This window comes from Moschus berezovskii, chromosome 10 (genome assembly GCF_049115385.1).
Source record: "Moschus berezovskii isolate FMDL1 chromosome 10, NW_MosBer_1.0, whole genome shotgun sequence".
Lineage (NCBI taxonomy): Eukaryota > Metazoa > Chordata > Mammalia > Artiodactyla > Moschidae > Moschus > Moschus berezovskii.
The window spans coordinates 38,984,855-38,998,827 of record NC_142469.1 but is presented as its reverse complement, the minus strand read 5'-3'; the positions used below and the strand labels follow the sequence as shown (position 1 = coordinate 38,998,827).

The 13,973-nt window shown below is 38.0% G+C and overlaps 1 long non-coding RNA gene across 1 annotated transcript in view; it reads left to right on the top strand.

Annotated features, from left to right (window-relative positions):
- The first annotated feature begins 1 nt into the window (after position 1).
- The window catches only part of LOC129560849 (uncharacterized), a 26,327-nt gene continuing 12,355 nt past the window's right edge, over positions 2-13,973 (top strand). The window contains exons 1-3 of the long non-coding RNA XR_008686866.2: positions 2-121; positions 213-264; positions 2,236-2,299. This is a non-coding gene — a long non-coding RNA (uncharacterized LOC129560849). The remainder of the gene's footprint in view (positions 122-212; positions 265-2,235; positions 2,300-13,973) is intronic.

Below are 13,973 nucleotides of genomic sequence, written 5' to 3'. Positions count from 1 at the left end.
CCGCCCCCAGCCGGCGACCCCCGACCCGGGCGTCTCGACCCCAGGACTGAGTCGGTCCCCTGGCGCGCCGCGGACGACCTTCCTCCCCAAACAGCTCCAGGCCTTTTAAAGGCAGTTCTTGGTATTGAATAGAAACGTGTTTCCATCGTTTTTTTTTTTTTATTTCACTGTTTGGTGCTTAAGAGAATAAATTTAACCTCTCTCTCTTCCAGGGAAAGCCAACAGTCAGGCCTTCAAGTGCAGGTCGTTTCAGTTGTTTACCAAGTGAGTGTAAGGGCTTCAACAAACTTCTGACTTTCCCATGAGGAGATTTTTTGAAGTGAGCTCTTCACCTCACCCTCCAGTCCCATACTTTTCTCTTTTCCAGACAAAACAACCTCAGTTCCTACAGTTTTGTCCACCTCTTCATTTCTTAGACTGCAAACTCGCCACTCTTCAAAATGAGCTTTTCTACATTTCTACCATCTTCCCACTCAAAAAGAGGAGAGAATCCTCTCTTCTTTGGCATCTAAATGTGGATAGGAACTCAGAAGAAGGGGCTTGTAGGAAAACTGTCAACTCTAAAGAAATATTCTATGTCCGCATATTCCCTGGTGGCTCAGAGGATAAAGAATCTGCCTGCTATGAGGAGACCTGGGTTCTCTGAGTTGGGGAGATCCCCTGGAGAAGGGAATGGCAACCCACTCCAGTATTCTTGCCTGGAGAATTCCATGGACAGAGGAGCCTGGAGGGCTATAGTTCATGGGATTGCAAAGAGCCAGCAGGACTGAGCGACTAACATAACAACACACAACTTCCTCAGATTCAAGGGATCACAGACCCCATCCAAGTTAAAGTGCTCCCCTGGAGGGAGCCCCAGGCCAGTTCACCCTCCCTTTTTCTGTCTCAGAGGTTTTTCTCAACCCAAACACTGAGCTACTTTTAGTTGGGTCTCCAGATACTTCTTTCCTTCCTAACTAGAAGTGTCCAGCTCTTGAGGGCAATATCTCTGTAACTTTGCATCTTTCATGTAATGGGTTCAACAAAAGAAAACATTCATATCTCAGTAAAGAAACATGCATTGAGAGATGTGACAATGGAAAGAACCATGAGCTTTGCGTTCACACTAAAGTTTAAACCCCTAATTTGTGATTTAAGAATTGCACAATTATTAGCAAATCATTGAAGTCATTAGTCTCGCTCTCATTTGTAAAATAAGAATGGCTTCCTTTCAGGTTCATTCATGCAACAGCTATAAAAAAAAACCCTGCTCTATGCCAGCTACTCCTCAGAGCTGGACATAGAGCAGTGAACAGTGTCCAGTGAGGATTAGCATATGAAGAGGGGGAAAAAAACAGGATGAGAAAAAGTAAGCAGACATGATGTAGAAACTATTTAGAGAGGATGGTTAAGGATACCCTTTAAATGTCCCTGGCACGTTAATAACCTTTCAAAGATGTTTCTTTCCCTTCACATTCTTTAACTAGTTCCCAAGCACAAGTGCATCTTAATTCATGAAATCCCTTGTAGGGAACTGTAGGAGGCTAAGAGCTCCCTGAGGGTATAGCCCAAACACTGGCTTTTAATAGATACTTTTAATGTGATTCTTCAGTAATAAAATGGACTGTATCTAAGCTAGTTTAAGAAGAGACTGGATACTCAGGACATGATGTATGATAAACAGAATGAATTCCTACCTGAAAAATTATGTTGCCATAGGTAATATTTGATAGTTGCAGGTATATGCCACTTGAAAATTCCCCCATTTTTCAAATGTATTGTTTTTCCCTTCATTATTTTATTTTTCTTCATGTCACTGAGAATATCCATGGAGCTAGAGAAAAACATCTCTGTGAATCAGCTGGTCATTAATAGTTCACCAAGAAATATTAAACTAGTTAAATAAATTTATTTCCCTTGAGAGAACCAAATGTCAGGCATCGACACTTGGTTTTCTTATCTCAGGCTTCTCTAGCACTGCAGAACCACAGGGTAAGAGAATCGTGGCTTATGTCATGAGAGAAAGAACAGTTTGCATTCTGTTCTCTGTTCCTGATGGGATTAAAATACCACTATTTGGCAGTGTTCTCCATTTTTAAAAAGTTACAGCTGCATAAGAGATATTTTCTTTAGCTCTAGAATTGGGACAACCAAACAAAAACATAAACAAACTCAAATCAACTCCTAATAGAAAAAAAAAAAGCCCATTATCTTTCTTTCTTTTAAATGAGGACAGTTCATTTCTTCATTCCACAGATGTTCACTGAGTGTCTCCTGTGCACTGAGTACTGTTCTGGGCTCTGAGGTCATGGCATAGCAGGTAAGCATACAAGATTTTTTGTTTCTCATAGAGCTTATTATTAATCTGTGGTGCTTTCAGTTTACCCATTCCATACAATATTATTTCTCAGTCCAATGGTTCATCTAATTTGCATGTACTGTTTTCAGTTTTACTCCTTCAAAGCTTGTTTGGATTAGTATAGTTTACTTTCCCATTTCCTACAGTTAATTTACTTACTTGTGTTATATAACTTTTTAGAGTATATTACATAAAGTAAGTGGAAAGTGTGGGTAATTTTAAATTATTATCATTTTTTATTATTGAAAGCTAGTGTGTGCTCAGTACAGGGCTAAGGCAGGAAATGAAAAGACTGCCACAGTCCCAGAGAAGTTCCCACTTTGGCTGGGATGATAGTCCCTCATCAGGAAATGCCTTGCTCCCAAAGGAGGAGCTGGGAGGGACTTTAACTGATCTGTTTCCAATCCCCTACTAGTCCCTCTGCAGGGAAAGTTCTAAAGTGACAGTTTCCTGGCAGACCCAGGTTACAGTGGTCTCCAGTGGTTCAGGCAGCCTTACCAAGTGGGTGGGCCAGGTAAGTGTAGGATCGCCTGCTCTGTACTACGCGTGAGCTGAGGACACCAACCAAAGTTCAAAATGAGATCTTGAAAACCAAAAGATCTATGTACTTCTCTTCATGGTATTCCTTTTAATTCCCATTTTCATTGCTGCACTTCAGTCTTTATTTCTCTTTCCATCATCCTGTTGTAAGGACCTCCAAAGTATCTTCCCCATCTCTGGTTAGTTCTATCTCCAGTCCTTTCTCGGCCTAGTTGCCAGAAATAGTTTGCTAAAACATGGATGTTATTATGTAAAACTTTCATGGTGCCAATCTCTTCCCTATTCCTTTTCTAATCCCGCTCCCCCAATCACCAGACTACAAAAAGGACCCTGAAAAAACTTATAGCGAGGCAGGGAGGACTCTTTTAAAGTCTTCTGCTTTGATACTTTGCATAGTTTGATTCAAATCTATGCCCTTGTCATATCCCTCGACATTTAAAATATCACTAAGCACAGGTAGGTAGATTACATTGAATTACTCTGTGCTAATAGTGATGCACAACAGCAATCAACTAACATCACCATTTAGCTGGGTAGGCACAGTACTCATCAGGGCATGGCTGAGTTCTGACTGGCTGAGTTGCTTGTTTTCCCATTGGTCTAAACATTAGTCTGAGAAATACATTCAGAAGAAACCAGGCTGCATTAGCTGCTTCTGCACCAATCAAAGCCTTTTATATTTTCAGTAATACATAGGTTGCATCTTTTTCTAGAAATAGCAAGTCTGAGATATAAGCATATTTATGAAGTACTATTTATGCAAACTGTCCCCTAGGACAGTGAAGAGGCATCTGTAGCGGTCATGTCTCTCACTTTCTTTGGCTGAAAGGTTATTTTTGTAGCCTACTTGTATGTCTATGCTGCTGCTGCTGCAGCTGCTAAGTCGCTTCAGTCGTATCCGACTCTGTATGACCCCACAGATGGAAGCCCACCAGGTTCCCCCCGTCCCTGGGATTCTCCAGGCAAGAATGTAAAGACACATAAATGTCAGATTGTACGTAATTGTTAATCATTTTTGGCGGAGCAGCCTCTGGCACCCATGAAAAATTTCAAACTCGAGAATTCCTAGTAACAATCTTTTATGACAAAAATGAGGAATTTATGGTCCCCAACCCTGAATTTGCTACGGACTTCACATCCTTGAGACACAGTCATGCCTTTATGTGGTTCAAATTTGTATCTTGCAATAGAAATTTATAATGACTTGCTAGTACGTCTCCAGCTCCGAGTCCCACATCACCCTCCTCACACATGAATAGGAAAGTGGTCTTGCAAAAGTTAATGATGTCCATTATAAATGTATGATGTAATACCTTACTTATACAATTACAATTGAAGAAGGTGGGTTTTTTTTTCATAATCATGATGTGAATGATGCCATCTCACGTTCTCTTAAAACAACTGCCTCTTTCCCTGCATGCATCTATTCAGTTCTTCAGCATCTCTCAGCGGCTTTTCTCTCTTGGTTCATGTGATCATATTTTCTAGGAAATGGGGAATTGGCCTATTTGAATGTTTTCCCTATTCAGGGATAAAGAGATCAGCTTATCAGAATAATTTTCTTTTTGCTTTTGTGAACCTTTTTTCTTGGGGCTACTCATACAGATTTCTAATTTCCAATGTGAAGTCTAATAATATCTAGGCACAGCTAATTAAAAGGGTAGAGTCTCAAGAGTTTTTTTTTTTTCATAATTCTTCTTACACCACCACCTACAAATTCAACTAAATTAGTATTTACTGTTTATGATTGTGATAATGAAGATTAAAACAGAATTTGTTAAAGGTAATTGACAAGACACTAATACCACAAGTCATTTCAATTATCAGAGCTCTCCTACAAGAGAGCTAGGTAAAAAAATAAAAATCTAGGGAAATATTTTAAGGTCAAAACTAGATGGCCTAGGTTAAAAATCAGCTATTATTTGTTTATTATTCCTTCATTCTTTCACTCAACCAAAAAGTATAGATTAAACGTCTCTTCTCAAAAGCTTAATACTACTAAACATCCAAGAGTCAATCCTACTAGACTATCCAAAAATAAAACATTAATAATATTAAAAGAGCTGTCTCCTTGAATACATACTTGTTATTGGAATTTCCATGTGTATTTTGACTAAATGGAAGTTCTAAAACAAAAAACATTATGACACTGACAGGCTGAAACATATTGATTCAATAACAAAGTTTTGTTTAGATCATTAAAAAAAAAAAAGTTAAATGGGAACAGAGACAGAAGTTCAGTTCAGTCGCTCAGTCGTGTCCAACTCTTTGCGACCCCATGAATCACAGCACGCCAGAGGTACCTGAATGTTAAATACTCTTTACTTCTATTACAAACATCATGTTCTGAGTTTGAAATGTTTCCTGGCTTCCTCTAGTAGTCATCTAAAATCTTGAAAGCTGGTTCATAAAAAGCTAGACTGCTCTACTGCTAAGTCACTTCAGTCGTGTCCGACTCTGTGCGACCCCATAGACCAAAGCCCACCAGGCTCCCCTGTCCCTGGGATTCTCCAGGCAAGAACACTGGAGTGGGTTGCCATTTCCTTCTCCAATGTGTGAAAGTGAAAAGTGAAAGTGAAGTCGCTCAGTCGTGTCCGACCCTTAGCGACCCCACGGACTACAGCCAACCAGGCTCCTCCATCCATGGGATTTTCTAGGCAATAGTACTGGAGTGGGGTGCCATTGCCTTCTCCGAGACTGCTCTAAGAGGCCATTAAAGTAGTTACTAGTTGTGTAAGCATTTTATTTAAAAATTGAGTTATAAGGCCAGAAGGGAGTGGCATGATATATTCAAAGTACTTAAAAGGGGAAAAAAAAAACTATAATCCTATGATCTAGGACACTCTACCCAGGAAGTTTGTAATTCAGAATTGAAGGGGAGAGAAAGCTTCTCAGGCAGAAAAAACTAAGTGTTCTATAAACCAAGTTTACAGAAGTGTTAAAAAGAGCTTCTTTAAATGAAAAAAGAAAGGCTACAACAGGAAATGCTGAGTGAATGAATAAATGGTGGGAAACTTAAATTTTTTTGTGAAGATTTTGTTCATATGTGTTATAGTTTGACTTTTTAGGGAAAAAAGCAATTTTTATAACCATTTTTCCCCAAAAGAAAAAATGTTTAAAAGTTGAAAATAAGGGATCATTGCCCTGACAAAATGAAAAATTGTAATTTTTTTGAGTCAATTTAAAAGCAAATTCTTTGCTCCTAAGGATATATCTTTACCCTTTATTAAATACTTTATCTGGTAAACTAACAAAATATATATTTTCATTTAATGCTTGTTAGTATTGAATTAAACAGAAACATAAATATAAGTTTTTATCATGAAGCCTTTCTAAAATCATTACGAGGGTCCTAGTTCCTATTATGCTGTTGACCATAAATAGTAAAAAAAAAAATATGATTGCCCACTAGGTGGCAGCGGAATTCCAAATTGTTCTAGGAATCAGTTCAGTTCAGTTCAGTTCAGTTCTGTCGCTCAGTCACGTCCGACTCTTTGCGACCCCATGAATCACAGCACGCCAGGCCTCCCTGTCCATCGCCAACTCCCAGAGTTCACTCAAACTCATGTCCATCAAGTCGGTGATGCCATCCAGCCATCTCGTTCTCTGTTGTCCCCTTCTCCTCCTGCCCCCAATCCTTCCCAGCATCAGAGTCTTTTCCAGTGAGTCAACTCTTCGCATGAGGTGGCCAAAGTATTGGAGCTTCAGCTTTAGCATCAGTTCTTCCAACACCCAGGACTGATCTCCTTTAGAATGGACTATTATCCATTATTAAATTTGATGCTATTTATTCACCTCTCAGTTCAGTTCAGTTAAGTTCAGTCATTCAGTCGTGTCCAACTCTTTGCGACCCCATGAACCGCAGGACACCAGGCCCTCCTGTCCATCACCAGCTCTTGGAGTTTACCCAAACCCATGTCCTTTGAGTTGGTGATGCCATCCAGCCATCTCAAACTCTGTCATCCCCTCCTCCTCCTGCCCTCAATCTTTCCCAGCATCACGGTCTTTTCAAGTGAGTCAGTTCTTCACATCAGGTGGCCAAAGTATTGGAGTTTCAGCTTCAACATCAGTCCCTCCAATGAACACTCAGGATTGATCTCCTTTAGGATGGACTGGTTAGATCTTCTTGCAGTCCAAGGGACTCTCAAGAATCTTCTCCAACACCACAATTCAAAAGTATCAATTCTTCGGCTCTCAGCTTTCTTTATAGTCCAACTCTCACATCCATACATGACTACTGGAAAAATCATAGCCTTGACTAGACGGACCTTTGTTGACAAAGTAATGTCTCTGCTTTTTAATATGCTGTCTAGGCTGGTCGTAACTTTCCTTCCAAGGAGTAAGCGTCTTTTAATTTCACGGCTGTAGTCACCATCTGCAGTGATTTTGGAGCCCCCAGAAATAGTCAGCCACTAGTTTCTAACTTTACCTGTTGTAATTAATTATAAGAATATATGTTGCCCTGGATGAGCTTTAGTTCAGGTATTTTGTATAAGTCTATCTGTAAATATGTACTCTCATATTTTTCAAAACATATATTCTGAATTTGATTCCCAACACGTGTCAAGAATTGTGTGTGTGTGTTACTCTGGGAAGTTGACTTAAGGAAACAGTTCACACAAGCAAAAATGTCCAAGTAATACAATGTTATGATATTTCTTCAGACTTTACTTAAATTCTGGGAATGTTGTCATAACTTTATTTTTTGTAAGTAATACTTTACTTTTTTTGCTTTTCTATAACCAAATAATTGACAGAGAGTTGATTCAGGGTGTAAGTTTTAGATCTAAATCAATTTTCTCTAGACTGTACTTCAATATCCCTGTTTGCTAAATAATAATCACTTTCCTGGAATTAGGTGATTCTTATTTTACTGACTGCTTAAGTATAATATGTAAATGGGCTAATTTGGATTTTAAAGTTCTCTTTTACTTATGTTTATTTTTGTTTCAATATTGCATCATTTAATTATTCTTTATCTGGAAGCACTACTGACTCCTGGTACTTCGCCCACCTTTATCATTCTTATTCTCTTTTAGAATATTCTTCGTCACTTATTTTCCATTTTTATTATATAAAACAGCTTTTTATGATTTTCATTGTGATAACACAAAAAAGTGAATGGGCTAAATTGAGAAATTATTTTTATTAAAATTTTTATTCTGAAATGAAACATGCTTATTGTAATGAAAATTCATACAGTAATGAAACATAGCAAACAAAAGTCTACTCGACCAACTATTCTTTAGGGAAAACTAGTTTTGTCAGTTAGATTCTTATCTTTCCAATCTTTATATATATTATATATGCAAAATATTTACTATTCTGAAACTGATTTTCAACATTCAGATTGGAAGGCAGGGCTTTCAATACCTGTTCATATAAACTTACTTCACTTTTTCAAGTGGCTGAACAATCATTTATTGAACTAATGTGCCATAATTTATTTAGTGAATTCTTTATGACATTTAACTTATTTGAAGTTTAAAATTTTTTTATTTCATTTTTTTTGTATTAAAAAATTGAAGTTTTTAAAATAAATTTATCCTTATTTTTTTTTACAAGGAATATCTTGTAAATAAATATATTTCTGTGTAGTTGAGAATTTATTTCTGAGGTATGAATTTTATAGCAGGAGAATTGCTAAGTCAGAGGCTGTTCTTTAATTGTGATAGATACTGACAAATTGACCTTCAAAAAGTTGTCCTGAATTACTGTTTCATCTACAGTATATAATAATTCCTATTTCCAAACTAGTAAATTTAACACAATTTGAAGGTTCCAAGAATATCTTTTCCTGGTTGAGTAAACACTGTGTTCAATACACTCTTTCCTCTTGTTCTGTATCTGGTTTTGATTGACTCACTGGAGAAACAGGTTTATGATTCTAACCTGATACTTGAATGTCTAAAAGGTCATCCAAAGAGTCGGACATGACTGAGTGACTGAACTGAACTGAACTGAATGTATCCCCTTAAAAGTTTAAACATTTTTAGGTCAAAGGCATGAAAAAAGTGTTGATACACAACTCTGGAAGACTTTTCTGCTTGAAATTTGCAGAGTACATGGATTTGTATGGTCTAGCAGCAAGTTGGAATGTCTGAATTCACATCTGTTTGGACACTTAATAGTTGTAGACTTCAGGCAAGATGCTTAATCTTACTTTTCCATAATTTCCTCCTTGGTAATAGTTACCAACTTCACAAGATTGTTGTGAAAACTAGTAATAACAGTGATGAGGGTAATAAAAATATTTTTGAATAGTGATTTGTAGCTTTCAAAACACATTAATGGTGCATTATCTCTTTAGATCTTTATGCTGTGCTGTGCTTAGTCGCTCAGTCATGTCCAACTCTTTGCAACCCCATGGACTATAGCCCACCAGGCTTCTCTGTCCATGGGGACTCTCCAGACAAGAATACTGTAGTGGGTTGCCATGGCCTCCTCTGGGGGATCTTCCCGACCCAGGGATCAAACCCAGGTCCCACATTGCAGGTGGATTCTTTACCATCTGAGCCACCAGGAAAGCCCCAAAATACTGGAATGGGTAGCCTATCCCTTCTCCAGGGGAACTTCCCAACCCAGGGATCGAACCAGGGTCTCCTGAACTGCAGGCAGAGTCTTTACCAGCTGAGCTGCCAGGGAAAATCTTTGTAGTAACCCTATATGGCAGGTGGAATATGCATTTTTATCATCATTTTTTCACATAAGAAAACTAAGACACAGTTAAGATGTGGTAACAGTATCAAGGAAGGTTTCTTTGAGAAGCTAATCTACTACACAAAGGTAATACCAAGGACAAGGACACTTACATAAATATTCGTAGCAAAGCGTTTCAGGGGCTTCTGTGTGTGTATGGCATTTCTTCCAATGTTCCTAAGGATGTTTACTATGAGAAGACTAGTCTGTGACCAACAGTTTTTCCTCTGCTTTTCCTGGCAAAACTCTTTGAATACAGTTATGGAGAAAAGTTTAATTACTAGAAAATATAAATATGTGTGTGTGATTTATAAATGTGTACGTGATAAAAGTACTATGAATTATTAGACAGGCTTTGCTTTTGTATAGCACTTCACTCACCTATGCCCAATGGAAATAGAATAGGCAAGTTTCCTCTTGTTTCTTCCACCAGTGGAAGCCTTGGTTCTGCATCTAATTTGCTCCTTCTTTTTTCTCAGTTTCCACTAGAGCTTCATTACAAGCACTGATTTGCAGCCTTCCACACACTAGGTTATTAGGAATAGCCCCAGAACACAATACACACTGGGTCTTAGAGGTGAACCAGAAAAGGACCCTCTCTCATGTGGCTTAGCAGAGTAATTTGTCATCTTCTTCCCCATCCTGGAGGACGTGTATGTAAATGTGCATTTTTATTTCTTTCTGAGGAGTAAGAGCAGATACTTGAAAGAAAAGAAAGTCTTGACATTAACAGATTCATGAGCTAGAGTTCCAAAATCTGGCTTATGCTTTTTAAAACTACTGATCCAGTAAATGCTTTTATACTCCCCCTGATGCAAACCTTAAAAGTCCGTTATGAGTGGAAGATTAATAATTTTTCTCCGCAACTTGAACTATGTCACTAATAAAGAACTCTCTTGGAATATTATATTTCTCATGAAATCAGACTTATAGTTTAACGTGTTTTTCTCACTTGGGTTGTAAACGCATTCAATGATTTTGGTGCATTATTTAGCTCTTTTTCCAGGAAAGAGAACCTATGAGCATATATCTGATACTGCTTAATTTGGGGATACAGATGGGGAATAAGTAAGCAAAATTACCCACCTATTTTTTTTCAATTGATTCCCAGACATAGCTATTGAGAGTCTTCTAAGTGGCACAAATTCTTGATACCAAAGTTGATGAGATAATATCCTTGTGCTGAAGGAATTAATCTAGTCAGAATTATAGAATTTTAGATTGGAAAGGGAAGTTTGAAATCAATTTATTCCATATCTTTCATTTTACAGATGAGAACATGTAACCAGTGATGTGAGACATAAGTGTTTTAGTCATGATTCTTTAATTTCAATTAGTAGACATCCAAGAAAAATAAACTGAAGAAAACGGGAAAATTATTTGCTTTCATAGCCAACAGTCTAAAGAGAGTTCAGCTTTAGGTACTGCTGTATCAAGGTGTTCGAATGTTGGTCTCCCTCGCCTCTTCTTCTTCCCCTCTACCCGCTTCCCTCTTCTGTATCACTTGGCTCAGTTTCACTTTTCATTTTGAACTCATTATCTTCTGTCTCAAACAAGTCTCCTTCACGTGACAGGAAAGGTGAAGGTTGATAGCCCTGTGGTTCACAAACTGAAATCAAGGAGGGTCTTTCTGCCTCCTTCCCAGTGCAGAGAGGACCCGGGACTCTTGTGGCTGGCTCAGTCACAGATGCTTCCCACCCTTGTAGTGCTCCAGGACTGACTGTCCTTTCAGTGTCACATGAAGTAGACAGTTCCTCAAACAATTATGAAGAGGGATGGAGACTTGGAACACAGCAAATACAGGAGGAGCTGAGACCAGGAAACAAACCTCGGAGACTATGAACTTCCCAACAGCACTGCAAGTGATGCCTGCTGAGGGTGCTGGTGTCCACTTCCCTTGTCTGCCAAGAGGCCCAGAGCTAAGTTTAGCACCAAAGCCATCACTACTCTTAGCTTCAATTTCAGTTATTATTTGCCTTCTAGAATGTTTAAGAATTCTATTATATGTATTTTCCTTTTAAAAAATACACTTCAGATCTCTTTTTGGAAATAGGTGGTTGCAAATTTAATAAATAACTCGCAGCCTTCAACACTTCACTTTTCTTGTGCTTTTTACTGACATGGGCATCTCTTACTATCAGTTCTTATGTCATCCAGTGGCATGTAAAGACTAATATCCTGGAATTCATTAGTTTTACGTTGGTAACTTGCAGAATTTGACCTCCAGGTTTTGTTTATCTAAAGTATTTGCAATTGAAAGCTCTTTAGATGGGAAATAATCTAACATAGGCCCACTGGTTAACTGCTGACCAGATTTCACACTGTCAGCTTGTACATCTTATAGTCCTGTCTTCTAGTTCTAACAAGCAAGAAATAGATCAAGTTCACATATTTATGGATGTGAAGGAATGGCTATTTGCAAAAATGAGAAGATCTTTGATTAATTTGTTTTAGGTCTGGCATTCTCAAAATTTTATTTTCCTATAATCTGATTTTGGCTGGAAACATAATACCAGGTACCAGAAAAATTATATAAGAGCAGAAATTATGAAATGCAAGAAATGTCAATTGAGATTTTCCTCCAAAGAGCTTTTGCTGTATACATCTGTTTGTGTGTTTTGTCTTCCAGTACTTGACATTGATTTTGTAGTTGGCCACTCATTAAAGCAGACAAGCAGCCCACACATGACTTTATCAGGATGTTTGTGTTTCTTCCATATTCTCTAAACATAAGTAATCCAGGGCTGAAAAAGCAGTGCTATAGAGTTGGGAACCAAGTCTTCCTCAGGCTTGTTGCTTTGCTGTCTTCAACTTGCAGATTCTATCTCATGGTCTGAGATCATGGCTCCATTGCTGCATAGAAGCATCAAGAAGGGAAAAGAAGCTGGGGGAGGGCATATTCTTTCCTTTTAATGTCACAGTGGAAGTGTCACTTTCTTCCATGTTTCACTGTTCACATGCTTATTCTCCACCTTATTTTAAGCCATCTTTTGAAGGTTATGCAATTCATTGTTTTCTGCTCTGAAAGTCTAATTTTGTTGACCATGGCAGTGAAGGGCCTATCTGAAGGTTTGGTTTAAAGATAGCTCAAGAACCGTGGAGAAAGTTGGGAACACAAACATTGAGTTATTGTGCTGACCAAGATGTAAGGAAAATTGGTGAGAACATTAAAATCTCTCATTTAACATTTATTGAATGCCAGTTTCGGAGGTGGCCTTATACCAAACCCAGAGTGCACAATTACACTTGGACCTTGCTCTTGAGATCCTCACAACCTGGGCTGATAGGCTTCTGATTTCATCCTGCCAATAAAAGTGGTGGAACAATGTGTATTATTTCCCCACCCCTGCATTTTAGCAATAAAATATATGTGTGTCTCCACAGAGTAAGGAGATGACTATATGGGTCCTTTTTTGAGTGTTCATTTTCTTATTTTTGTTTTCTTAGTAGTAGTAGTATTAGTCGCTCAGTCGTGTCCCACTTTTTCCAACCCCAAAGACTGTATCCTACCCAGCTCCCCTGTCCATGGGATTCTCCAGGCTAGAATACTGGAGTGGGTAGCCGTTCCCTTCTCCAGGGTATCTTCCCAACCCAGCGATCAAACCCAGGTCTCTTGCATTGCAGGCAGATTCTTTACAGTCCAGGCTACCAAGGAAAAAATAATAAATTTATTTTCTCATTTTTATAATATTTGTATACTGTCTTTATAATAAAAAAATAAGCCCTTTATGACAAAATAGTAAGAAAATCATTGAATTTATACCCAGTTGAATTCAGAAACCTCAAAAGTTAACAGAAAAATGAAAGGTACAATAGTCATTCATTTAGTTGTTTGTTTTACATGGAAGCAAGGAGGTAGCTTTAGGTTTAAAGGATTCAGAACTTAATTTCACAGGTTGAATAGCATTTTTCTTGTGGAATAACTGTTGAAAGTTTGTAACTGTAGTGAAACTCACAACTCCTATGAAACAATATTTCTTTTATCGTTCTGTTGGCACAGCAGTGCTGGGATTTCTGTTTTGTGTGATTACACTTGAGATCTGAAAGCGTTCCCACAACTTTGCTCCCACCTCAATAAGAGAAAGTGTTTTCATGTCAACAGCACAATGAGTCAATGAAATGACAGAATACTCATTTCTTAACACTTTCATGTACATCAGAATATTTTATACCCTTAACAATTTTATGAGATATTATCACCATATTGTATGTAAATACATTTAAGCTAAGCAGTCACCTAGGATTAATACCTTTGTTCTTTTCATTTGCTTATTTATTTATTTAATGTTTAATCCATGCTGAGATAAGACTGTGGAAGGTCTTGCTTAGCAAGGTGGGGGAATTTAATTCTGAAGGCAATAGGAGGTTATTCAATTTTCTGAATAGGACAATGATA